This window comes from Sphaerodactylus townsendi, linkage group LG03, assembly GCF_021028975.2.
Source record: "Sphaerodactylus townsendi isolate TG3544 linkage group LG03, MPM_Stown_v2.3, whole genome shotgun sequence".
Classification (NCBI taxonomy): domain Eukaryota; kingdom Metazoa; phylum Chordata; class Lepidosauria; order Squamata; family Sphaerodactylidae; genus Sphaerodactylus; species Sphaerodactylus townsendi.
The window spans coordinates 76,154,133-76,181,573 of NC_059427.1; the positions used below are offsets into that span (position 1 = coordinate 76,154,133).

At 51.5% G+C, this 27,441-nt stretch overlaps 1 long non-coding RNA gene across 1 annotated transcript; it reads right to left on the reverse strand.

Moving 5' to 3' along the window:
• Nucleotides 1-1,154: 1,154 nt before the first annotated feature.
• Nucleotides 1,155-27,395, reverse strand: LOC125429888. The gene is made up of 3 exons (XR_007244062.1): nt 27,130-27,395; nt 3,631-3,839; nt 1,155-1,820 (listed from the first exon to the last, which is right to left on the reverse strand). It is a non-coding gene; the product is annotated as an uncharacterized LOC125429888 (long non-coding RNA).
• Between the last annotated feature and the right edge of the window lie 46 nt (nt 27,396-27,441).

Consider the following 27,441-nt stretch of genomic DNA (forward strand, 5'->3'; position numbering starts at 1 on the left):
TAAAAAGGCCTGGACCCATAAGAAAAGGTCTCATGTAAAGGGATGGTCAGGTGAAGAAGCATATTTTCCCTTTTGCTTTTGTATTAGTGTGATGGATGCCTGAAAAATGAAGGCAGATAGTGCAAGGTCAGGGTTTCTTAGCTAATGTTTATGCTTATTTCGTATGTAGGCAAGACACTATTTTTAAACAATGTGCTAATTTTAAAGGCAAGAAATTAATTTTAAAATATTAAACAGAGTGTCTGCCTGAAATGCTGACTAGAAGTATCTTCAATTGGACATGAAAGCAGATTGCAAGTCAGTGCAGATGGAACAAAACTGAAGTGATATGGCCCTTACATCCCACTCCAGGTAGCATTTTCACTACAGCATTCCGTACCAGCTGTCACTTCCAGACACTCTTCAAGGACAGCTTCACATAGGTATCATTCCAGTGATCTAGTCTTCAGGGGGTATACTCAAGAAATGCCACAGCTGCCTGGCCAGTTGAGGTTGGTAGAAGATGTCCCTGGTTGCTTCTGCCACCTGTTTAGCCCACAGGAGGCTTGAGTCCAGCAGGTCTCCCAGACTCCGAACATTCTCTTTCTAGGGGGAGTACAAGGCCAGCCAGTATGTTGTGGATATTTTTTAGGAGGAAAATATGCTCTTTGATAATTGGTAGAAGTGAAAAGTAACCTAGCTACTTGGACATATTATTTTACTAATCTTAGCCCAGCTTTCAAAATAAGCTTCCTTTTTTGCCTTCTCACTGCCTTCCTTTTTAAAGCATCATGTCACCTACCACCATCTTCTTAGGCTTAACAATGAGACCATGCCAACTTACGGCTCTATCTTTTTATTTCAAGAAGCCTCACTAGTTTAGCAGCGAAATCAAAGCTGACCTATATATTTCTCGGTGGGAATCAAGGCAGATTATAGCATTAAGCAATCTGATAGAAACAGTAAAAGTGTATAATAAATATTAGAATATGATTGTTTTCTATTGCATTCCGGTGTAGTAAAACAATATAAAAGATATGATGGATAAGATATGCAAGAGCTGGATTCAGAAATTAGAAAACAATGCAAATCAAGAAATGCATACTACAGTGTTGCACTTCAGGCCTATTGCCTTTTATTTTTAAAAAAATCCTTCCTAAACTTTACACTGAGTTCTCAGAACTGTCTGGTCATCACAACTTGTAAATGGCTCAAAATTCAGAATAAAAGGAATAGTGAACTCCAGAGCCAAGGATGTACAAGAAACTCCTAGCCTCAGGTTGGGAATCTTCCATACTGAGGCTTTTTTGCTGGACGTGTGGGCAGGCAGCCTTCTCCTTCAGAACCAGGAGAACTACCGGCTGCTCTGGGTGAAGGTAAAATACGTTGTGTCAGGAATTGCATGCATCATGTTTCTGAAGAGCTTATACCAGTGCTTTAGGTGAGAAAGGTTAGTGCAGAAAATGCTTTCATAAATGCCAAGGCTCATAAAGTGAGCTTTAAACTGTGTTGTGAAGTTCAGCTTTAAATCCTTTGTGCTCTTAACTCCATGGAAGTAAGATACTTAAGTTAATTCTCAGTCATAGTCACCAAGTTTGAATTGCTTCAGTATCCAGTGTTTGATTATCTTTTACTTGTGTGTGCTCTTCTCTTCACTTCAAAAGTTGAAATTGCTAGCGTTAATGAAGTAATGTCTCCTGTATTCTAATTATTGAATGGTTACTTTTGTTCTTAAAATACTTGCTTTTTAAAAACTTTCTTTGGTAACTTTCTGTGGCTGTTAAATTGGCGGTACAGTGGAGTCACATGTTGTTGATCTTCTTAGAAAGGCTTGATATAATCTGTAAGGGGAAAAGGTATCGAGTGAGCCCATTAAACAAATGCTATCAACAGACCAATATCCTCAATATGTAAGAATGCCATTGAGCAGCTCAGCTCAGCTCTGCATGAGGGTCAGGAACTTGGATTAAAAAACTGCTGTACTGCGTGATCTACTTAGCGTGTTTTTGTGTGTGTTTTAAGTGATGTTTTCCTTAGGTCTAACCATAAGGTAAGTGAGCACTGTGTAACCAGAGACAGCTGTGTGTATCCTGCCATTCCACAGGGCAGTTTGAAGCCTTCATCCAACTTCACTGCCTCTTCCTCTAGTCAGAGGCAGGATACTTTCCAGTTTTGTGAACTTTTCAGACCTTTATGGTGGGCACTGCTTTTTAAATACTGTGTGCTAGCATTCTTGTTCTAAAATCTGAATCTCCAGAAATAATCCTCAGGTTCCATGGCCGAATTCTACTGGTTGTGTGTGTGAGGCAAAGAACTTCTACACAAAGGTAAATAGACTGTTTTACAAAAGACCGGAAACTAAAAGGCAAAAAGAAACTTGAACTGAGTTTAGATATCCTGTTTTTGAAGTCAGACTCCAATAAAACCCAGCACTAGCTCTTGAGTTGCAATACTAATAGACATGCCATCCCGCCAGGGTCTCATGGATCAAAATGTGTTAGATGTTACACACAAAAGTAAATACTTTTTTTAAAAAAATGACAATGGTTTGATTGTTTTGTGAATTATTATCTGCAAGCAACACTCATGGCTTGTTCTTTGGATATTGTATTTTGGATGTCCGCAGACTGTTTAGTTAAAAGCAAACAACAGGCAAGTCCAGTGGAATCTGAATTTAAAAACTAAGCACATCAATTACTGGGACCTGCAAGCTGTGACATCTGCAGTGGTGCTACCATAGTAGGCTAGGTTGTGGTCAGGGTTCCATCCCTTTCTCTCTTGAATTAAGGACACTCATGGCCTGATGCTGCAGAACACGTTTACTTACAGAAGAAAAAGAGTTGACTTTTATCCCCTCTCTATCTTTAAGGAGTCTCAAAACGGTTTACAAACCCCTTCCTCTCCCCACAAGACACCTTTTGAGGGAGATAGGGATTTGAGAGGTTTGAGAAAACTCTGAGTAGCGGTCACCAAATAGGCTTCATGTGGAGAAATGAGGAAACAAATTCAGTTCACCAGATTACAGTTCATCCCTCTTAATCACTACATCATGCTGGTTTCATGCGTGCTTTCCCAGTGATCAGTGATCTACTCATTAAATATCAAATCTATATACTATATCTGAAAAGCTTGTAATGTTCTATACTAGAAAGTTCCCACCTCATAGGTTCTGTCACTCCACAGTCCTAGTAGAGTAGCTGTATGCCCCAGGAGCCATCTGCGGCCACAAATTTGCCCCCTTCTGACCTGTCTTTCCTTTCACTACAGTGACATCCAGCTTCAGTGAATGGCCTTCTTAAAGTCCCTTCCTAACTATTGGGTTCCCCTGCTCTCTCAGGACTTGGTTCAAATCCCATTTATGACCTAAAGATATTCCCTCATACTGAGGCTGTATGACCCAGCTGTTGGCCCCCCAGGCACTGTCTCCTAGTGGTTGGTCCCCTCATTGCCTGCATCAGATTATCCACCCTTTTGTACTAATACCAGGCCTCTTTTGTCTTTGCACGCTCACTAGGATTCTCATGTCTGCTTGACAGCACAACATCTTTACTTTTAGCACAGAATTAGAACCATGAATTGGAAGTTTGGGATATTGCCACGGTGATGCTTTCCTTTCCTCATCAGGTTTATATGTACTGATACATTGCTTACCATTGTTTTGGTTTGCAAACTTGTAAGCTTCCAAGTTAATGTTGCATCATAGCTGGCTTTAAATATTGCTGTGTGTGAAGAAGGAATTGGAGCCCAAGGGTGAAAGTACCTGTCAGCCGTTTCTGTACCATGGTTGAAACTGTTACATCTGTAGTCTTTGTTCCTTAGGAGACCATTTCTTCTTTTGCTACTTTTTCTGCCTCCAGTCTCTGCAAGAAAGGTGGACCAGTTTAATTTTATTTTTATTATGACTCAAGGCCAGCCAGAAAAATTCCTTAAAATATAATGTACAGTAGCAGTAAAGCCTGCTACAGGGTAAGGAATACAGTGGGCCTAGATAGGGCAAGGGAGGGTGAGGGCAGGTAGGGTACAGGGCTTTCCCAGTTTGTCTTTGGAGGTGGGAGAGGGTGGTCAGAGGGATGGGAAGGCTCATGGCAGACTCAGCAGGGCAGGTGGGGGCTATGTGCTGCTGCCCCGCCAGTCCGTCACATAAAGATATACCATACATCTAGCTTAATTGTAGAGCCACAAAAGCCATGTTGTCTCCATGCCCTGAGGAACAATGTGCCTGAAGATGCTTACTTTCTGGGTAAGAAAAATAGTGGCCACATTGGTCCCATATAGCAAATGAGAGAGAAAGAGAGCGCTTTTGGTTGAACCAGCTAGTGTTTTCGAGAACTGAACAATGCACAATGGCTGTATTAACAATGCTGAGGATTAATTTTGAAAGTATACTAATTACAAGGTGATTAGAAACCATATTACCATGTGTGGGAAAAAATTCAACATCCATTTTTTATAATATCTTCTGGTCTTTAATACCTGTTGAAATATCTGAAGTTATTGTTCATTGTGCTTTAATATTGAAGGCAAGGATATGTTGGTTGTGTTTTGATTAAGACCAAGTTATTGTAACAGTTCTAATGAATATGTCCAAGTCATGGGTGTGTGTGATGGATGCTTGCACATCTATTCTATGTTCAGTGTAAGGCTAAAAGTTGTACAGAACCACAGTGCGGATATGGGATTCAGTTTCCTCAGAGTCCTAACTTTAAAAAAAGAGAGAGAGAGGAGTTTCTGCTTTTAGCAAATATGCCTGAAAGTGTTTGACTGATGCCTGCTGACAATAAGCCAAAAGAATTCCTGAATAAGATCCCCAGTAGTCAAGGGACAGCCTTTTGAATGCTCTACATAGTCTCTTGCCATTCTGATGATTACTGTAAAAATAAATTATGCAGAATAAAGTATTCCAATATATTATTGCATAATATATGCAAATTTCAGAATTTATTCTAATAAAATAAAATGCAGAATTAAGCTTTTTTAAAAACACACACCCCCTCCCAAAATTAGGTTATTTCAGTACATACTGTTTTAAATTAATCACATGGAGCCAGGGTACGGCCTTCCTTATCAGACCCTCTTCCCCAGGCTGAAAATGAAGTGTGCACTTTGCTTTAAAACGTTGTCCCATTTTCTTGCAAGTTGGCATGGTCTCATTGTTAAGCCCTTTCCTATGAAAAGGTCCTGCTGCAATGAATCAGTTAGTCTTTGAGGTGTCCCTGTGCTTCTTGTCTTTAAAAACTCGTTAGTGGTTCACCTAATGCACAGTGCTCATTCGAATGTGCCTTGAAATATAATTCATGCAGTACAAAGGTTAAAGTGGCAAAAACGGTATGAGTGAGAAGATACAGGCTTGAAAGGAAAAGAATTAAAGAAGTTACAGTGTTAAAGGGACAAAGTTCATATTCTTGTCCTGTGTTCATTCTCTATTCATTGGTGAAAACGAGTTACAATGGACAGGAAAGATCAATGTAAAAATTTTCCCCTACCAAATAATATTTAAGCCTCACCAGCAGGAGGCAACTTCCTCCCGTGCAATACAGGAAACCAGGCCTTTGTGGCATTTTTTTAAAGCCTCCTCCTCAAAAAAGCTTTAATTAAAGGACTGTCTAAAAGGACATCACTGCTGTATTTAATCTTTCAGACTTCTCTAGGCCATTCTGAGAAATATGCAAGAGCTGAAAGACTGACTTCATAACCTGAACATTCAGCTTGAAAGGGAATCACTTTAGTTAAATTTAACAGTTAACTTCTAGCATGTTGTACTCAAATCTGACTGAAACCTATGTCCTCACCCTTCAGCTGTTCTGAAAGCATGGAAAAGGGTTCTGCTTAATGGGTTCGCTTGTTTTCTTGGTCCCTTTTAACCACAAAAGTTGCAGGAGCAGGAAATAGCTTTTATAGTTCCTTCCTGCCCCAAGTCATAACTCTGCTGTAGACATCAGGATGTTTTTCTTGGCTTATCTCTTTGAGCTCAGTTTGTCTTGCACATCTGCCACATAAATTATTAAACTGTTTCTTCCAAAGATGGAAATGAAAGTCTTATAGTGGCATGCTGAAGATGGCGTTGTTGGTCAGAAAAGAGAGATGTGGTATTTGGAGAGTGATTGTGGTATTGATGGTGTTTCTTAGCATGATGTCAGCCAAACAGATAATCCCTCTGTAGCATTCTCACTGGGAGGCAGTTTCCACAATTAAGGATCATTTTCTGAAATACAGGCTACAGATTTCACAGTGTTGCTGATGGCAGGCTCACACAGGAGCCAGGTTGTGGGTTTTTCTGGGTGTGTGCAGAATCACAAGGAAAAAGCTCTGTCTTAGTTGAGCAATCTATGGTGAAAATGTAAATGCAGTTGCAGAAATAGCTGCAGGCTATTTATGTAAACAGGTGAAGTTTCCTTGTACCATTTCTTGCAGAAGAATTGATCCTAACAACCAGAAATTCAGTTGCTGCCTTCTCATATGTTTACGCACTGACAGCACATTACCATACACTCTGGGGCTAGTGTATGTTATGTATATTATGCTAATTAATAAACAATTTTAAACTTAGTAGGTTATAAATAAAAGGAAAGCATGACTGTTGAGAGCTCTGGTACTTGTCTCCCCTCAAGACTTCCCAGGATGGGCTCCTTCAGAGCATGGATACTTGGTTAGATCTATGCTTATTTATTTATCCCTTTTGGCTCAAGCCTTTTGTGCTGTGGCAGATTCTACTTTGATATTATCTAGGGAGCTTCTTCCTTGCCTTCTGCCTGTCTGCTTATTTGTACCTCAAGTGCCTGTCCAATGTACTGATCACCAGAGCAGTAGCCCAACCCCAAATGAATTAGGTGAGCAAACACTCCTAGTTGCTGTTGCCACTCTGGCTCAGCTGCCTATCTGTCTTCCTTATGGCAAAGTGGCTCTTTCCTATCATAGCTGCTCTGACTCCAACCAGAGCAAGAAGTGGCTACTATTTTGCATTCTTCTGATGGCACAAGTCCTTGTATACTGCTGGGCCTTTCTAGAAAAGCAATTTTTTTCCCTCTTGCTCATGCAAGAGTAATTTGCGCAACACACAGAGGAGTGATGGGTGGTTACCAGATAGCTGAATGGCTCACAACTTGCCTGGGCCCAGCAGCAGCTTCCACTCAACTTATGCAATTGGCCAGGCCTGTCAGTGGCTACCATACAACTCATCTGAGTGACTTGCTGCTGCACAATTTTGACAATCTTGATGGGAGAGAAGAAAGCAGAAAAGGGGAAGAGGATGTGGAAGCTGCAAGTAGGAGGGAAAGATAAATTAATGTGGAGAAGGAGATGCAGGGGAAATCACCTTTGCAAGCTCTTGTGGGTTCCCTGTTTCATACTTGAGGGGACAATTAAGCAAATATAAATGGAAGCAAAAGATACCCTAGTGATATGTTGACACTCCATTGCTCACCCACCCAAAGTTAAGAAGCAGTGATGCCTAGCTGACTTTCATCAGTATCTGAAGAATCTTGTTGGTTTATTTGTAAAAATCTTTTTCCATGTCCATTCCTAAAAGGGTAGTGAAACGGAAGCATTGTGGGTAAACTTTGTTGTTGTGTGGCTATGGGTGTTCAGGCTAGTTCAAGTGTAATGTTTATGATTTTGCCCTGTAATTGGTTTTTAGTGTTTTGTTTTTAATCTCTGGAATGTGAACTACCTTTACAGTTGTGGAAAGGGGAGCATAAATGTCTGAAATAAATTTTTCTTAATGACTGATCATTTCATTCTTGGTTTGTGGAACGAGTGATGTAACGGCTATCGGTTAATAGTAGATGGGATACAGCTGAATGGCAGAACTCTCCTTCTTTGTAGATGTTAATGTTTCTCACATGGTTTGCTGGTCTCTAGTGACTCGTGAACAGTGCTGGAGTTCAGGAGCCCAAGTTTCATGTGATGCTGCTTACAACAAATGCATATTGACAGAAAGAGCTGGTTCACCAGAACCTGGGTGGGAGTATAGCAATACTATCCTTTCTGATGAACAAACATATTAAAAGCAGGATAAGACAGAGGTATAATTAGGGTTAGTGTCTTAGACCAATACAAAGGGGGGGGGGGAATTGATCTGTTAAAAGGACTGCAAGGATTAACCCTTTTCCAGCTCAGAGAAAAATGCCGCTGTGCATTGTGCTGAGAAAAGTGAACTTGGCCAACCACAGTAGAATTCATTTTCACAAATGCAGTTACTGCACATACAGTCTTTGTGGTAGAGCTTGATATTCCTAACTGTGGGTTATCGTATCAAGGTGGGTGGATGAAAAGTAAGCCGCACACAGACTGGTTTTAAAAACAGCAGTAGATGTTTATACATTGTATGTGTTTGATTTTTTAAAAAAATTGGGATTGATTGAAGATGTCAGTGTAGTGCTCTTTATTTTTACGATGTTCATTTTGGGCTGGCAAGAGTAGTTTTGGTATGCGTTCAAAGTCTGGATTCTACTGGAGAAGTTGGGTGTAAATGCTTGCTAAACATCTGAAATCTTTTTTGGGTGAGAATCTTTAAAATATTTTTCAAAGCTAATCAAAGTAAGTACAGAATGTCTTGCACATTAATCCCAACATTCATTTCTTGAGTATTTGGACACAGTGTATAACTCTGATTTGGAATTCATTAGAAGCTCAAATCGATCAAAATGAGCATTATTCCTCTATTGAGCATTATTCCATTATCCCTCTATTGATAGAGTGCCATGGTCCGACCATTATGCCCTGAAGGTCCGGGTGGACTTGCCACAACGCCCCCGTCTAGGCGACGGGCTTATTTATGCCCGCCCGCGGAGACTCATGGATCCACTTGGTTTCCTGAATGCTCTGCGGGACCCTGAACCCGCCGGCACACTCGATGAGCAGGTGGAGGACTGGAATGCCCGGCTCTCTGATGCCATCGATGTTGTTGCCCCCCGGCGTCCTCTACGCCCCCGCTCTCGACGCTCTCCGTGGTATTGAGGAGTTAAGGCTGTCAGATGAAACGGGGCCTTAGACGAAGCCAGGGAGCGAGTATGGAGGAAGTCTCCCCATGAAGCTGCTTTAACATCTTATAGGATGCTTATGAAAGTTTGCGAGATGGTGTTTTTTAAGGAGGTAAAGAGGGCTTCCTTCTCCTCCTGGCGTCCGCCAGCTCCCTACCGGCTCAATTATTCCGTAGACCAGTCATTGTATCTCTCTGTCAGAAAGGTCAGCCCTTCTCAATTGGATATTAGCTAGAGGCCTTTGCGAGCTTTTTTTTGCGGATATGCCGCGTCATTCACGCATTTACCTTCCACCCACGTTGGCTACAATCAGCTTAACTGGAGACTCCCTTGCCGCCTTTCTGGCCCTTTGTTTGGCCCAGTTTCCCCTGTTCAGTGAAGCCGCTGTTGACGTTAGGACCTTTAGCTGCTGTTAGACTCCATTACCTGTCCTCTCTGATCCGCGTCTGCCTTTGTTTAGAAAGCCCGCCGAAGCGTGAGCTACGGCCCCATCTCGTTGAGTATCGCTAACAACTCCCCGAGCAAGGAGTTTTCCCAGATGGGCTGAAGTATGCAGTGGTCCACCAAATCTTAAAAAGAATTCATCATTAGATCCTGGAGATCTGGCTTAATTATCGCCTGGCTCTCGAATCTTTCGCTTCTGGGGAAGGTAATTCGAGAGTGAAGTTGGAGCAGCCTCAAGCTTTCCTTGATGACACATCGCCTTTCGACCCCTTCCAGTCCGGGCTTCCGTATGGGCATGGGACGGAGACGGTTCTCGCCGCCATTACAGACATCAGCCCGGTGATGCAGCTTGACCCAGGGCGGATCGCCAAGTTGGTATTGTTGGATCTTACCGCAGCGCTTTGATGTGGTCGCATCACTCTATCTTCTGGCCCACCGCCTGGTTGCCTCTGGAGTGCAAACTGTCCTTCAATGGACATTTGCCTCGTTTCTCCGGGGGCGGACTCAGTAAGTGAGGTGCGGGGATGAAGCCTCCAGGAAGTGCCCGGCTTCATTGGCGGTAAAAATTCCCCAGGGGGGCATTACTATCCCCGCCGTTATTTAACATCTACATGCGACCTCTTGCTCAGCTGGTACGTGGAGTTTTGGGCTGTCCTTATCATCAGTACGCTGATGACACCCAGCTCATTCTGTTGATGGAGGGGGGGAACAGCCGCCGCCCCCGCTTTGGCCTCTACAGCATTGTTTGGAGGCGGTTGCTGGTTGGTTCGCGACAGAGCAGGTTAAAAACTGAATCCATCGAAGACGGAGATCCTCTGGCTGGAGCGTGAGGGGGAGAGGGGGATCGTTCAGCCGCCGGTGTGGGAGGGGGTCTCATTGGCTCCGACCCCTCCGGTGACGCATTCTCCTGGGGTCCACCTGGATTACGTCTCTATCAATGGAGACCCAGGTGGCCCTTATAACCCGGGCTAGCTTTTTTCCATCTTCTCCAGGCCGCCGTTAGCCCCCTTTCTCTCCCAGACCATTCGCTCAGCCACAGTGTGATCCATGCAACGGTCATCTCCAGATTAGACTATTGTAACTTCGCTCTACGCGGAGCCTTCCCGCTAGCGTCTGATTCGGAAGTTAAAACTGGTCCAAAAATGCAGCTGCGCCGTTTCGCTTGGGTAATGCCATCTGGGGATCATATCCAGCCTGTGCCTACGCCAGCCGCACTGGCTCCCAGTAGAGTTCAAATCATTTTCAAGGTGTTGGTGTTGACCTTTAAGGCCTTACGCTGGCGCTGGGACCTTCGTATCTTCGGGACCGCATCACCCCCCCCACATGTCCCAATCACGGCTTCTTCGTTCAGCAGAGGCCAACTTACCTGTCGAGTGGTCCCTGGCCCCTCGATGATAATGTGGCTGGCAGCCTTCCCACACGGGCCAGGGCTCCTTTACAGCCCTGGCCCCAGCCTGGTGGAAGCGGCTCTACCACCTCAGCTGTCCGGGAGCCCTCGCGGGGACCTGACAGAGTTCCACTTAGGGCCTGTAAGACAGAGCTGTTCCACCGGAGCCTTTGGAGGTACCCAGCCGTTGATGGTGCCCTCCTCCCATGGCGATCAGACATCTGCGCCTGTCATCTTGGGATTTGCTGCTCTTCCCTCCCATAAGAGGGTTTGAAATTGGGATTGCGGATGCCATCTTATACATTAATTTATCTATTATAGTCAGTTTCTATTTTACCGCTGCTTTTAAAAGTTTTAGTTGTTTTTAACTGTACCTGATGGTCATTATGTTGTGCACCGCCCAGAGCCCCTAGGGGATGGGGCGGTCTAGAAATCTGAAAATAAATAAATAAATAAAAATAAATTCCATTTTGGAAGTATGCAGAACTACCTTTCATCAAAGTATACTTCAAGAAAATCTGGACTTATTGTATTAATGTCCAAGCTAAATGGACTGAGAAATTGATTTTATTACATTATGAAATAACAGGTTCTGAGACAGCTTTCATTGCTATGTTTTCTTTGCTTTCTGAGAACTCTTTCATTGACTTGCTGTCATACAGGATGGGGTCTCAAAGATCTTAACATCTGAGATGACTTGATTATACCTGAGTTTAGGAGGAAGCCCACAATAATAAATATAATGCATGACTTGGTAGGGCTTGCTGTGTTTAAGTTCAGAAACTGTATTTCCCTCCATGGTTCATTTTTGCATCAAGAAACAGCCTAGAACTCAATCTGTGTGATGGATAATCATGACTTAAGAGAGTGAAAGTATTAGCTTTAATGCATTTAAAGAATGCATTTAAAATTAAATTATTTTAAGAGGCATAATTGTTTTCATAGAAGGAAAAAATTAAAATTTAAATCCAGATTTAGTATGTATATTGTCCCCCATCATATGATGATTGCTCAGTAGACATCTTGCAAGTTTGCTCTTTATTTTTGTTTCCATATCCATTTTTTGGAAACGTAACTTTTTACTACTGAGGATTTTTCAGGCTGTGTATTTGTTTGCAAAATCTTGACTGAGCTGTGAGTTCCACTCTGGGGTCTTGCTGTATGTACACACGTGAAAGCATCCTACATGTAAGAAGTTTCAGAGAAATGCCTGGTCACCAGAACGGAGAGGATGCATATGCTTCAATATCAAAATTTCACCTCACAATATTTACAACCATTTTCTTACCATCTGTGCTCTGTCCTCTGGAAACTATTTTTAAAAATTCTCCAAGGCACTAATGACTTTAAAGAAAATCTGATTGTTTTTGAAAAGTCTAATACTTTTAAATGCACTATAATTCCAACCCCTGTAGTAGTGGGGTTGAAAGCTTGTTTTGGATTGACAATTTAGTCTTGAAGTGACCAATAGACACCTTTTCATTTTCTATTTCCTATCGTACATTCTTTGTTGATTGTCAAGGTTATACTTGGACCACTTTTCTTTCAGTGGCATATGTCATGGTTGAAGGGGGGGGGGAGGGTGAGCAAGAATATTAGGGATTGCACAAAATTATGTTAAGTAGAAAAGGGACACCCAGGTTTCAACTTATACATTTAAGTGTAACTTAATAATAAAACTGCATTCATTATTCAAGTGGGATTTTCTACGCAGGCAGTAGGGTTGTGCTGTACAAAATGATTCACAAAATTACTTGGATAAATTATTAAGGACTGTGGACTGTATTGCTATGAATAACTCACTGTAAGTAGAATCCTACTATGCAATTTTTCTATCATTTACTGTGTCATATTAATATTTAGGTTTTGATTCAGTTCTGTTTATAGATTTCTGGTTGGTTCTGCAACCCTAATCATCTAGCATTGTTTATTGAATGCCCTATCCTGTTGATTGTATTGACTCACTTTGTGTGATCCACCTTGAATCCAAGTGAGAAAAGTAGATTATAAGTAGTTAAATAAGTAGACCGCAATGAACAGATTGTTAAAAAATACAGAATTTCCATATGCTAATATGTTTTCTACAAAAAGAATCCTTTTAGTTCCGAATGAATTGTAGCTCTGTGGTGTGTATATACACATTTAAGAAGCCCTGCTTCTTGTTTGTGTTTTTATGCTTGGTCAGAAATGCTGTAATTCAATTTTTTTATTGTATGGTATGTATTGTTAAAATGTTATACTGCTGATGAAGGCCTATTGTCTGAAACTTTTTTGATTTTATTGGTTTTTATGCTGCATCAAAGTTTTGTTAATTTATCACATGTAACCATTAAGTATTCATTTTGGTTACTTGGCTTTTCTGGATTGATGTTTTTCTTCCCCTTTCTGTTTTCATTTTTTGTATGCATCTGGGGAAGTTGTCCTTTGCTTGAGAAAACAGCCACTCCAGCCCTCTGGAAAGAATCCTCCATGAGTAGTAATAGAACTGAAAAATATTGGGTTTTTGAGAAAAAAAAACCTTGACATGGAATACTAGAACGATATTGGGGGACCAGAATAACCCAGAATAGTGGTATTTGTGCTTTTATCAGAACCATAGAATACTGAATTTTTCAGGTCCATTTTCCTAGTTAAAAGGATCTGTTCACAAACTTGTCACCAGTTGTCTTTGTGATTTCTGTGAGCTAGTTGATGCACCGTCTGGCGGCAGGTACAGAAGATGTGAGAGGGACGTGCTGCTACTGTATCAATGCATTTGTGGTTGTAAAGTATCTGTTCCACATTGGGTTTTTAAAGCTGCTTTTAAAAATATAAAAAGTACTTAAAATTCTATTGTGTTAATCTCTTTCTATTTTATAATAATAGCAGCAGTGTTTTTACTTTTGTTTAAGATCACTGTTGAAACAGTTATATTGTTGGAAATAAACTTTGCCTGGTTTTATTCATCTGGACAATTTTTGAAACTTGCATAGATACTAAGTTCACACAGGTATTAAGTGCTACAATTTGCAAATAGTGAGCTAGTTACTGCCGGATAATGCTTTGCTTCATAAAAGGCTTTTAAGCATAAAAAAGCTCAAAGTCCTTTTGTCAGTCTAGCTATTGTGTAGTCCATGTGTGGTGGTTGCAAAGGAGTCTGTCCATAGCAGCTTAGAAGGATTTCTTGGAAAAGGCCCAGGATAAACTAACCAGAGAGCCCCCCCTGGTGTCTGAAAGTGTCCTCAGATATCACATTTATATCAATCACAGGAAGTCTTAGTAATCAGACTAGTCACTTTCCCCCCTCACATCTGGAAGTTAAAAAAATTCTGCTGTAAAGGTCAATAGGCATTATGGGTAGGGCATGGAATAAGAGCCATAGAAAACATGGGAAAGGAAGAATAAAACGCTATTTCCACCTTTTTAGAAATAGTTATTTTTAAATGACCTGGAATGTAGCCAACCTACACAACCTCTCTTTTTGTAAGTTTACATTTGTTGCTGAATTAAATGTGGCTGAAAGATTTTGTTCTGGAGTGCTAGATCTTGGAATTTATGAGCAGTTTCTCTGATTTGCTGAGACCAATATTTTTATTATAAGAAGGATGAATTCAGAATTTGAGTGTGTTGCTGTACTCAGTGCTGTTTAAATGCAGCATTTGTTTTTGCGTTAACTTTGCCCAGTCTGTTCCTTTAACTTCTTCAGAGATTGTTTTAATCTTGAACATTTAATTGCTATCAACTGATACTGGTGGGCAGTATGTTAAAGGATGTTTGTGGCCTTTTTTCCCTACATGACTTGCATTTTAAAAAATTTTTAATCTGGATAAATGTAGGAAACGCTTCATCTTATAGTCTTTTCTTCAACCCTTCAAACAAGAGCTTGGGGAAAGGTGGTAAAATACAACATGCCCAGTTTGATCTGCAGGCATTACTTAAATTGCATAGGGAAAACTAGTGTGCTGAAAAGGTACTTAACCTTTGAAACCTGTCGTCGAAAACTAGTTCCATACAAATGGGGATTTAAAAACAATACCAACAATTTAAAAACAAAATTTAAATTTAAAAACAAAATTTAAAACAAAACAATGCCAACCTTTACATGTATATGTGGTAAAAAGGGATTGCACAATTTCAACTTCAAGTTATGATTTGGCGAGATGATCTTTTGGTGAAGCTACTCTGTTATGAATATTTCTGGTCAGTTTTCACATCAGTTTGTATTTATTCTTAGTTCAGGGGTACAGATGATGTACATGGTTGAATATCAGGCTGTTTCCGCACGGCCAAATAACAGCGTCATAGGGATGGAAAAAACACTGTACCTAGGAAGCTGTTTGCACACACAAGCAAAACTAGCGAGGTTTTATGGCTTGTATCGCTTTTGGAGCGGCGCTGTCGCGAACAGCTTTGACATGAGAAGCCGCTTTAAACCTCTCTGAATATGTGCAAGGCACACGGGGGTCAGAGGACAGCATGGGCTTGTCTGTGCAGCCGCCCGGAGCGGAACGAGATGGCAAGGTAAGTGCCTTGCACACACCCTGGGCGGCTGCAAGCAGTTCCAACTTCATTGAAGCCAGTGGAACGCCGCTGCCGCCTGCTGTGCGGAAACAGCCCAAGGTTCTGGTTTCAAGGATTATTGCTGTGGTGTGTGTGTGTGTGTGTATTAAATTTGTCACAGCATTACCTAACTCTTGGTAACTGACAACACATATTAAAAGAACAATACAGTAGTTTCCAATACAGAGTTTCATCTGGGTGATTGGTGAAGATCCTTAAATCAATTTTAACGTCTCCTAAAATTATTGTTGAAATAAAAATACTTCAGCAGTTCTTCCGAAACAAGGGTTGGAATATGTGCCTCAAACTTAAATCGTAACCAACATGAAATTTGTTTGCCTGGTGACTGTTTTCAGCTTCTTTACAAATAGGACAGTGTTTCTTGTTCACTTAGATTATTGGTTGAGCACATGAGTTGAATGCAAAAAGTTCTAGTTTCAACCCCTGGCATATCCAGTTAAAAGATCAGATAGCTGGTGAAGTAGAAGAGCTCTGCCTGAGACCTTGCAAACAGTTTGACAGTAGTGGGCTAGATGTGGCTTTGTGTGTTATGTGTGGAGGTATAGGGTGGACTGCATGGGAAAGGAATGTTCTAATATGCAAGACCCATGTGGATAAAGTTCTTCACAGATCAAAATCACTGCATCTGAATAGGATGTAAAATTGGAAAGTAGCAGCTGGTTAGCTTTGAATCCAATAAGTTGAGGTGTCATTGTCATTTCAAAAAAAAGATATTCTCATCTGATCTCTGGTCTGTTTAGTAAGCAACGTGTTTTGGTATGGTAAAGTGTCTCTTTTTTCTAATCTTCATTTGGCTGAAAGGTTTGTATGTCTCCTTGGTAGAGCAGAGCCATGCATCAGTAACTACCAGACTACTTGACTATTGCAAAGTACTCTATACTTGAAGTACTACTGAACTAGTACTTGAAGTACTACTGCCCTTGAAGTACTTGAAGTACTACTGTCACAATGAAATCTCCAGGTGCCATTATGACCTAGGACCCAGAAATTTGACAATTCATGTTTATAATGATTCTGAGAAAGAATCCTGGAGCACTGGCAGGCAGCAATCTTAGCTGTCTTGAGCATCCTTCTTTCCAGGGTTATCCCCTGCACCCACATTCACACATTATTGTATTACTGGTCTATCCTCAGCTGGGGAAGAACAAGTCCCAGGGGCCATCAGTCCAGCTATTGATCATGGAGACAGTCAGCAAAAGCCATACAAGAGCCTGGGAGGAGGCAGTCAGGGAAGGCCCAGATGAAGTCCTCCCAGGAAAAATACAATTGAGAGAAAGGAGGAGGACCAGCAAGAATGGAGGAGGAGACTGGGGAATTAGTTCTCCAACCCCTGGCCCAGCTCAGCTGATGAGGGTGGGGGAGGTGGTGGAATTGGGGTGATTGGCAGAGCAGGGAGGAAGCATAAGTGGTGGCTTCACAACCAGGCCAAGGAGGAATCAAAGGGAGGAAAGTGTCATACTCCGCAGGAACATGATGGGGGGGGGGCTTGGGCGGGGCAACCCTGTGCCCACCCCTTTCCTTTTCTGAGGCCTAAGAAATCTTAGGGATGTAAAGCAATGTGTGAAGACTGGGGAGTGGTGATGGGGAGTGAAGAGCCTCACACTTGATCTTGTTTTGTCGGTGACAGCTGGTATACCAGATACACACAATAACCTTCTGCCATTCCCCTATACCCAAACATTCAGAATTAAGGCTGCTTAGAGAAATATAATGCACTATGAACATCAACTCTTGTCATTCTCTAGATCAGTGGTGGCGAACCTATGGCACTCCAGACGTTCACGAACTACAATTCCCATCAGCCCCTGCCAGCATGGCTAATTGGCCATGCTGGCAGGTGGGGTGGGGGGGGGGGGGGGGGTGGGGGGGGGGGGGGGAGGGGGGGGGGGGGGGGGGGGGGGGGGGGGGGTGGGGGGGGGGGGGGGGGGGGGGGGGGGGGGGTGGGTGGGGGGAGGGGTGCGCGGGTAGGGGGGTGGGGGGGGGTGGGGTGGGGGCGGGGGGGGGGGGGGGGGGGGGGGGGGTGGGGGGGGGGGTGGGGGGGGGGGGGGGGGGGGGGGGGGGGGGGTGGACGGGGGGGGGCGGGGGGTGGGGGGGTGGGGCGGGGGGTGGTGGGGGGGGGGGGAGGGTGGGGGGGGGGGGGGGTGGGGGGGGGGGGGGGTGGGGGGGGGGGGGGGTGGGGGGGGGGGGGGGTGGGGGGGGGGGGGGGTGGGGGGGGGGGGGGGTGGGGGGGGGGGGGGGTGGGGGGGGGGGGGGGTGGGGGGGGGGGGGGGTGGGGGGGGGGGGGGGTGGGGGGGGGGGGGGGTGGGGGGGGGGGGGGGTGGGGGGGGGGGGGGGTGGGGGGGGGGGGGGGTGGGGGGGGGGGGGGGTGGGGGGGGGGGGGGGTGGGGGGGGGGGGGGGTGGGGGGGGGGGGGGGTGGGGGGGGGGGGGGGTGGGGGGGGGGGGGGGTGGGGGGGGGGGGGGGTGGGGGGGGGGGGGGGTGGGGGGGGGGGGGGGTGGGGGGGGGGGGGGGTGGGGGGGGGGGGGGGTGGGGGGGGGGGGGGGTGGGGGGGGGGGGGGGTGGGGGGGGGGGGGGGTGGGGGGGGGGGGGGGTGGGGGGGGGGGGGGGTGGGGGGGGGGGGGGGTGGGGGGGGGGGGGGGTGGGGGGGGGGGGGGGTGGGGGGGGGGGGGGGTGGGGGGGGGGGGGGGTGGGGGGGGGGGGGGGTGGGGGGGGGGGGGGGTGGGGGGGGGGGGGGGTGGGGGGGGGGGGGGGTGGGGGGGGGGGGGGGTGGGGGGGGGGGGGGGTGGGGGGGGGGGGGGGTGGGGGGGGGGGGGGGTGGGGGGGGGGGGGGGTGGGGGGGGGGGGGGGTGGGGGGGGGGGGGGGTGGGGGGGGGGGGGGGTGGGGGGGGGGGGGGGTGGGGGGGGGGGGGGGTGGGGGGGGGGGGGGGTGGGGGGGGGGGGGGGTGGGGGGGGGGGGGGGTGGGGGGGGGGGGGGGTGGGGGGGGGGGGGGGTGGGGGGGGGGGGGGGTGGGGGGGGGGGGGGGTGGGGGGGGGGGGGGGTGGGGGGGGGGGGGGGTGGGGGGGGGGGGGGGTGGGGGGGGGGGGGGGTGGGGGGGGGGGGGGGTGGGGGGGGGGGGGGGTGGGGGGGGGGGGGGGTGGGGGGGGGGGGGGGTGGGGGGGGGGGGGGGTGGGGGGGGGGGGGGGTGGGGGGGGGGGGGGGTGGGGGGGGGGGGGGGTGGGGGGGGGGGGGGGTGGGGGGGGGGGGGGGTGGGGGGGGGGGGGGGTGGGGGGGGGGGGGGGTGGGGGGGGGGGGGGGTGGGGGGGGGGGGGGGTGGGGGGGGGGGGGGGTGGGGGGGGGGGGGGGTGGGGGGGGGGGGGGGTGGGGGGGGGGGGGGGTGGGGGGGGGGGGGGGTGGGGGGGGGGGGGGGTGGGGGGGGGGGGGGGTGGGGGGGGGGGGGGGTGGGGGGGGGGGGGGGTGGGGGGGGGGGGGGGTGGGGGGGGGGGGGGGTGGGGGGGGGGGGGGGTGGGGGGGGGGGGGGGTGGGGGGGGGGGGGGGTGGGGGGGGGGGGGGGTGGGGGGGGGGGGGGGTGGGGGGGGGGGGGGGTGGGGGGGGGGGGGGGTGGGGGGGGGGGGGGGTGGGGGGGGGGGGGGGTGGGGGGGGGGGGGGGTGGGGGGGGGGGGGGGTGGGGGGGGGGGGGGGTGGGGGGGGGGGGGGGTGGGGGGGGGGGGGGGTGGGGGGGGGGGGGGGTGGGGGGGGGGGGGGGTGGGGGGGGGGGGGGGTGGGGGGGGGGGGGGGTGGGGGGGGGGGGGGGTGGGGGGGGGGGGGGGTGGGGGGGGGGGGGGGTGGGGGGGGGGGGGGGTGGGGGGGGGGGGGGGTGGGGGGGGGGGGGGGTGGGGGGGGGGGGGGGTGGGGGGGGGGGGGGGTGGGGGGGGGGGGGGGTGGGGGGGGGGGGGGGTGGGGGGGGGGGGGGGTGGGGGGGGGGGGGGGTGGGGGGGGGGGGGGGTGGGGGGGGGGGGGGGTGGGGGGGGGGGGGGGTGGGGGGGGGGGGGGGTGGGGGGGGGGGGGGGTGGGGGGGGGGGGGGGTGGGGGGGGGGGGGGGTGGGGGGGGGGGGGGGTGGGGGGGGGGGGGGGTGGGGGGGGGGGGGGGTGGGGGGGGGGGGGGGTGGGGGGGGGGGGGGGTGGGGGGGGGGGGGGGTGGGGGGGGGGGGGGGTGGGGGGGGGGGGGGGTGGGGGGGGGGGGGGGTGGGGGGGGGGGGGGGTGGGGGGGGGGGGGGGTGGGGGGGGGGGGGGGTGGGGGGGGGGGGGGGTGGGGGGGGGGGGGGGTGGGGGGGGGGGGGGGTGGGGGGGGGGGGGGGTGGGGGGGGGGGGGGGTGGGGGGGGGGGGGGGTGGGGGGGGGGGGGGGTGGGGGGGGGGGGGGGTGGGGGGGGGGGGGGGTGGGGGGGGGGGGGGGTGGGGGGGGGGGGGGGTGGGGGGGGGGGGGGGTGGGGGGGGGGGGGGGTGGGGGGGGGGGGGGGTGGGGGGGGGGGGGGGTGGGGGGGGGGGGGGGTGGGGGGGGGGGGGGGTGGGGGGGGGGGGGGGTGGGGGGGGGGGGGGGTGGGGGGGGGGGGGGGTGGGGGGGGGGGGGGGTGGGGGGGGGGGGGGGTGGGGGGGGGGGGGGGTGGGGGGGGGGGGGGGTGGGGGGGGGGGGGGGTGGGGGGGGGGGGGGGTGGGGGGGGGGGGGGGTGGGGGGGGGGGGGGGTGGGGGGGGGGGGGGGTGGGGGGGGGGGGGGGTGGGGGGGGGGGGGGGTGGGGGGGGGGGGGGGTGGGGGGGGGGGGGGGTGGGGGGGGGGGGGGGTGGGGGGGGGGGGGGGTGGGGGGGGGGGGGGGTGGGGGGGGGGGGGGGTGGGGGGGGGGGGGGGTGGGGGGGGGGGGGGGTGGGGGGGGGGGGGGGTGGGGGGGGGGGGGGGTGGGGGGGGGGGGGGGTGGGGGGGGGGGGGGGTGGGGGGGGGGGGGGGTGGGGGGGGGGGGGGGTGGGGGGGGGGGGGGGTGGGGGGGGGGGGGGGTGGGGGGGGGGGGGGGTGGGGGGGGGGGGGGGTGGGGGGGGGGGGGGGTGGGGGGGGGGGGGGGTGGGGGGGGGGGGGGGTGGGGGGGGGGGGGGGTGGGGGGGGGGGGGGGTGGGGGGGGGGGGGGGTGGGGGGGGGGGGGGGTGGGGGGGGGGGGGGGTGGGGGGGGGGGGGGGTGGGGGGGGGGGGGGGTGGGGGGGGGGGGGGGTGGGGGGGGGGGGGGGTGGGGGGGGGGGGGGGTGGGGGGGGGGGGGGGTGGGGGGGGGGGGGGGTGGGGGGGGGGGGGGGTGGGGGGGGGGGGGGGTGGGGGGGGGGGGGGGTGGGGGGGGGGGGGGGTGGGGGGGGGGGGGGGTGGGGGGGGGGGGGGGTGGGGGGGGGGGGGGGTGGGGGGGGGGGGGGGTGGGGGGGGGGGGGGGTGGGGGGGGGGGGGGGTGGGGGGGGGGGGGGGTGGGGGGGGGGGGGGGTGGGGGGGGGGGGGGGTGGGGGGGGGGGGGGGTGGGGGGGGGGGGGGGTGGGGGGGGGGGGGGGTGGGGGGGGGGGGGGGTGGGGGGGGGGGGGGGTGGGGGGGGGGGGGGGTGGGGGGGGGGGGGGGTGGGGGGGGGGGGGGGTGGGGGGGGGGGGGGGTGGGGGGGGGGGGGGGTGGGGGGGGGGGGGGGTGGGGGGGGGGGGGGGTGGGGGGGGGGGGGGGTGGGGGGGGGGGGGGGTGGGGGGGGGGGGGGGTGGGGGGGGGGGGGGGTGGGGGGGGGGGGGGGTGGGGGGGGGGGGGGGTGGGGGGGGGGGGGGGTGGGGGGGGGGGGGGGTGGGGGGGGGGGGGGGTGGGGGGGGGGGGGGGTGGGGGGGGGGGGGGGTGGGGGGGGGGGGGGGTGGGGGGGGGGGGGGGTGGGGGGGGGGGGGGGTGGGGGGGGGGGGGGGTGGGGGGGGGGGGGGGTGGGGGGGGGGGGGGGTGGGGGGGGGGGGGGGTGGGGGGGGGGGGGGGTGGGGGGGGGGGGGGGTGGGGGGGGGGGGGGGTGGGGGGGGGGGGGGGTGGGGGGGGGGGGGGGTGGGGGGGGGGGGGGGTGGGGGGGGGGGGGGGTGGGGGGGGGGGGGGGTGGGGGGGGGGGGGGGTGGGGGGGGGGGGGGGTGGGGGGGGGGGGGGGTGGGGGGGGGGGGGGGTGGGGGGGGGGGGGGGTGGGGGGGGGGGGGGGTGGGGGGGGGGGGGGGTGGGGGGGGGGGGGGGTGGGGGGGGGGGGGGGTGGGGGGGGGGGGGGGTGGGGGGGGGGGGGGGTGGGGGGGGGGGGGGGTGGGGGGGGGGGGGGGTGGGGGGGGGGGGGGGTGGGGGGGGGGGGGGGTGGGGGGGGGGGGGGGTGGGGGGGGGGGGGGGTGGGGGGGGGGGGGGGTGGGGGGGGGGGGGGGTGGGGGGGGGGGGGGGTGGGGGGGGGGGGGGGTGGGGGGGGGGGGGGGTGGGGGGGGGGGGGGGTGGGGGGGGGGGGGGGTGGGGGGGGGGGGGGGTGGGGGGGGGGGGGGGTGGGGGGGGGGGGGGGTGGGGGGGGGGGGGGGTGGGGGGGGGGGGGGGTGGGGGGGGGGGGGGGTGGGGGGGGGGGGGGGTGGGGGGGGGGGGGGGTGGGGGGGGGGGGGGGTGGGGGGGGGGGGGGGTGGGGGGGGGGGGGGGTGGGGGGGGGGGGGGGTGGGGGGGGGGGGGGGTGGGGGGGGGGGGGGGTGGGGGGGGGGGGGGGTGGGGGGGGGGGGGGGTGGGGGGGGGGGGGGGTGGGGGGGGGGGGGGGTGGGGGGGGGGGGGGGTGGGGGGGGGGGGGGGTGGGGGGGGGGGGGGGTGGGGGAATTGTAGTCCATAACATCTGGAGTGCCAAAGGTTCGCCACCACTGCCATAGGGTTTTCAAGGCAAGAGATGTTCAGAGGTAGCTTGCCTTTGCTTGCCTCCATGTTACAACCCTGGTATTCCTTGGAGATCTTCCATCCAAACACTAACCAGAACATGGCTCAGGGCTCAGAACATGTGACTGGCCCAAGGTCACCCCGCAAGAGGATAGTCTGACACCTTAACCACTACACCAGACTGGCTCTCTTATGTATACCTCATCACAATTAGGGGACTAGTACTTTAAGGGATGTTCCATGTGCAGTGGACCAGTTTTTTAAGAGTGGAGGTAAGGAACCTCAAAGGACTCGAAACAAAGTAACTGAGTTCATTTCTTTTATTTCATAAGCTTCAATGATCGCAATACATGGAATGCGGATTCTGACTTTCCCGGGCTTAAAGTGTCGCTTTTACGGACCCTTCAGCCACCTCCCCCAAACGTCCCAGCAGAATTCCCACGACAGGATAGAAACAAGCTTCAAACACACAAGATAACCACAGCAAGGTTAAGGCCACAACCACCCCGGGCACAAAGCCCAGAACGAGGAATGCGCCAAGGACAGGCAGAAGGAGCAGAAACTCACCCCCACCCTTACACTCCGCCTCCTCTATGAAAGCCCCCTCTCCACCTGGTTTATGAGGGAAAGCCTTATGGAAAGCAGCGATCAAAGGGGGGGGGCGTCAATGTACTCAACAATACACGCATTAGTTATGGCGGCCCGAGGGATATCCCACCCAGGAAACCAAATATTGCAAGGCGTTTGCGTATGTAAGCGAAGATCCAGAATGGCGTCGATTTAGTAGTGTTTGTGGCCATCAGCGATCACCGGCTGGGGAACCTCCGTTGGAGTCGTGCCAAACATCTGAATCTGGGCAGCAGGCTTAAGAAAGCTGGGAATGAAATACGGGGTAGATATTACTGAGAGAATTAGACGTTCCAACTGAGCAGTCACATCATTGATCACTTGGGTGATCCGAAGCGAAGACTATGAATTTCTTGCCCTGGCTTGGAATATTTATGCACATCCCTAAGGTTTTTTGGTAGACAAATATTACGCCCCCACTTGCAGAGGAAAATCCATCCTATGATAAACATCTTTTGGAGGCTTCCTGCGCTTGCGAATATGTTGCAGCACAGCCCTGACCAGGCGTTCATGCTCTTCCATCATTTGCAGGAATATATTAGAGCGTCATCCAAATACACCACCCTGCCACCTTTGAACAGAAAATCTTGTAGGACATGGATTAATAGAGTGACGCAATGAAGAAGCCCCTGGGGTGCGGATAATCCGAATGGCATTACAAGATATTCATACTATTAAATTTAGGTATTTAAAATGCTGTTAAATGCTTGAATCCCTCAGCAATTCGTACTCGATAATAGAGCCTCCCTCAGGTTCCAGTTTGGTGAAAATACGCCCCTTTCCCAAGGCATCGAGCAGGTCCTTGATCAGGGGCAAGGGGTATTTATTTGACAGCGAAACAGCGTTGAGACCACGATAATCAGTGCACAGACGTTAGGGTTCCATCGCTTCTTTTCGTCACAAACAAAGCGCTGGGGGGCTGCGTGAGAATTGCTCTTGGTGGCTCGGCCAGATGAAACCCGCCGAAGGCAGATTCTTACCGAGAAGGCTCGAAGCTCCTTCTCCTCGGTTGGACTCATCCGATATATTCTACCTTTGGGGAGTTGTGCCCCTGGGACCAAGAGGATTTTACAGTCTGTGTCCCTATGGGGGGGGAGTTGATCGCACTCCTGTTCTGCAAAGACTTTGGCTAAATCCCAGTACTGTTTGGGAACTCCGGCCAGTTCCGGACTCGGGTCGATGGCTAGAGCCATTGCCTGGGGCGCATCGGGGTCTTCTTCAGCCTCTGCCGGTGGCTCATCCTCGTGTATGTGATTACACCCTTACAGTGGAGAATATAATTACAAATAACATTCCAGTCTCAAAAAATGAATTGCCTCTCTCTCTCTTCAGACTTTCAGAATGAAAATTCTTAAATGCCAGCAACACTGGAAGGGAACTTGCCTTTGCTGTTTTCCAAGTAGGGTAGTATGAAAAAAAAAATCTAGGTTTTCTTTTATCAGCTTGTCCTTACAGTAAACATGGTAACTGTTTTTCTTTTGTGTGTGTGTGTGTGTGTGTTGAAGTAGCCTTTTCCCTTTTTAATGGACTGTGTGGACAAGCGTTGCCTTTACCTTAGTGAGCCCAGAAACCTGATGTCTTTTCATCTTGCCAAGTTCTATCCTCCAGGGCCTTGACAAACTGCCACACTAGATGGAGCAGCTGCGCTTGCATCCATTCCTGACTGACACTAGCCACATGGCAGACCAAAACACTGCCTCAGTAAAAGCTACTTCAGTCAAATCAGCTTTTCCTCTCTAAAAGCTCCTCCCCAGGGCATAAAAAAGAAAACGGCTGTAAAAAGCTAGCTGATAAAGTTGGTCCTGGTAACACTGCATGCTGTAGCTCTATTTATTCTGTCCTAGATATGTAGATCTGCAGGAAGCAATCTTTGATCACACTGAGGGTGTTTTGGTCTGTGGTAAACTATTGGAACCAGCCCTGCCAATACTTTATGTAGGAGTTCCTGATTTTATCCTTACATGCTCAACAAACACTTCACATAAAACCTGTTTTGGTGCCTGTGTAATACAAGTCCTATTCAGGCTTTCCCCCACAGAAACAGGATTTCCTGAGGATTTCTTGCACCACAAAATCAGGGAGCAACAAGCAGCAGATTGGCCCCTCAAGTGCATAAGCTACTCTGTAAATGTTTGACGAGGACCACAATCTAGACTCGCTTGTAAACCCAGTTTTCTGTTTACACAGCAGTGCAGCTGTTATACTGTTCTGCAGTTCATCTTGCCAAAGTAGTAAGGCTACATGTTACATCAAGTTTTAGATGTCGCTTTGCTGGAACTGTTTCCTTTCCTTTAGGAAAGGATTACAGTGCAAAGTATAGCACGGTCCAACTTTCGATCATGTGTTTGGATATCTGCAGAGGCTGGTTTTGCTGCTTATGTTCTCTCCCACTAACACCCCCCCCCCCTCGCCCACTCCTGAGATTTGGGAAAGGATGTGATACAGAAAACTACAGCCAGAAGGTAGAATCTATAGGAATCTATGCATACCACATAATCTCAGCTCCTCCTACAGCCTGTGGTCAACCTGCTCTCGATTATTTACAGGAGTTCTGGCAACCAGCATATACTTGATGGTCTACCAGCGAGTTATAATCTACCTGTTGCCCACCCTGTTTTAAACTATTTGGCCCAACTATGACTAAGCAGATTTCCACTGATTAGACTTCTGTCAGTTTACTGAAATCATTCTACACTGTAAATGGTTTTGCAGTATTGATAATCAGGTTGACTTCAAATGTTTACAAGCTGTTGTACAAATGTTCTCTTCTACTTTAAAATAATAACTACAGCCACGGAAATGAAGATTTATGTGCTAACCTTGTTAGGGTATTTTTGTCCCCTGGTCATGCCTCTCATCTCATTTAATGTGCTTCTGTATAGCCAGAGAGGCTTCTGACTCTTGTTTCTAAATTAATGAGTGTTGTGACTTTTGGCTGTAATTCATGGTTCAGAGAAACAGAACAATAGTATTGAAAAATGCTATAATGCTTTGTTGTTTACTCATATTGCCCCTTCGTGCTGACTGTCTTGTCTGCATATCAGCTGTTCCAACTTTTTTAGTGTGGAAGCTGCAAGTAATTCACATCAGCATCTAATTGTGCTGAGCATAGTACCCCTGCTTCAAACTGCTGGCAGATAGGTTTGTTGACACAAGGAGTTGTATTCATTTATGAGGAACTCTTTATCCTAATTAAACCCACAGTAGGCAGGAGGTTGTGTAGGACACCCTGGATTGGTTTTAAATCAAATTGACATTCTATGAATAATCTAAAGCAAGAGCAGCTTGATTGACTCTATTGTTAAATATACACAACGAAGAATTTTCACTGCTGCAACCTTCTGGGTAGTGAGTGTTCGGGGGGAGGGGGTAGCAGACCCAGTAATATGGGCCAAGCCTCTAAGACTTAGATTAAAATCTAAATTGTATGGCATAAAACAGAAGGGTAATGCCTTCATTTTATTCCTCTGCTTGTGACAAAACTAATACCCTCTCGGGGTTCTTTTAGCACAGTCTCAGCAGTTGACCGTTCTATACAAAATGCTCTATAAGAATTATGTGGGAATCTGGCACTGTATTTAACTCAGCATGGGAGCAATCCACCCAGTGCTGTTGCTACATAATTTTGCTTCATTTCAGTAGGACTTGAATTTCTGCACAAAACTGTCTCAGAACAGAAGGAGACTACTCAATAGCAGTGTTTGGATTTACTCTCCTTACATTTGACTGGTGCTATTAGTGCTTTTTATTAGTTTGCATCTGCAATCTCTGTTGGAATAGACAGTGAAATGCTGGGTGTTTATTTCACTGATCTTAATGAATTAAACGACCTTTACTGGCAAGTAGATAATATACAGAGATGCAGTGGGAGGCATAAACTAAGTAATAATAATAATAATGGGAAAAGCCTAAACCATTGTTAGTGGAGAACAAAGGCTGCCCCGCAGAGCATACTGCAGTTTATGTTGCATCCATGCTGACAAGAAGACAGCCTTTCTTAAATGAGATGGTTTAGTGCTCTGTTACTTTATTGAAACATAGACACCTTTTGCAGCCATTTCCTGCTTGAGAGCAGTTATCTTTCAAAATATTTTTCAGTTATGTTCGTGCTCTTTATCTTTGTGAATTGGCCTACAGAAATTACTTTTAGAATAAAAGTACAAGAAAAGTCAATACAGGTTTGTGGAAGACTTTTAACCTTGCCTTTCCCAGAAGTGCAGAACAAGTGGTAACTTTTTCAAAGCAGTTTATAAAATACTCACACATGTCCTGCATAGGTCCAGTTCATCCACATGGTTGGGTCTGGTGATCTGTGAGCTCAAGAATAACTGATCTTTGCCTCGTTCCCTTTCCTCCAGAAGTTCTTTGTGACCCCGTGAAAGTTGATTTGTGACAATCCACGTTTCCACATGCAGATTATCTTCTGATGAACTGCTGGATCCACTTGTGATTTGTAGGCCTTAAACAGCATTTGTGCTAGATCTGTTCCACACCTAAACTCTAAGCATAGCAAGGGAAAAGAGGAGGAATTTGGATCACAAAGTAGGAGAGTAAAAACTGCTGATTTGCCGGCA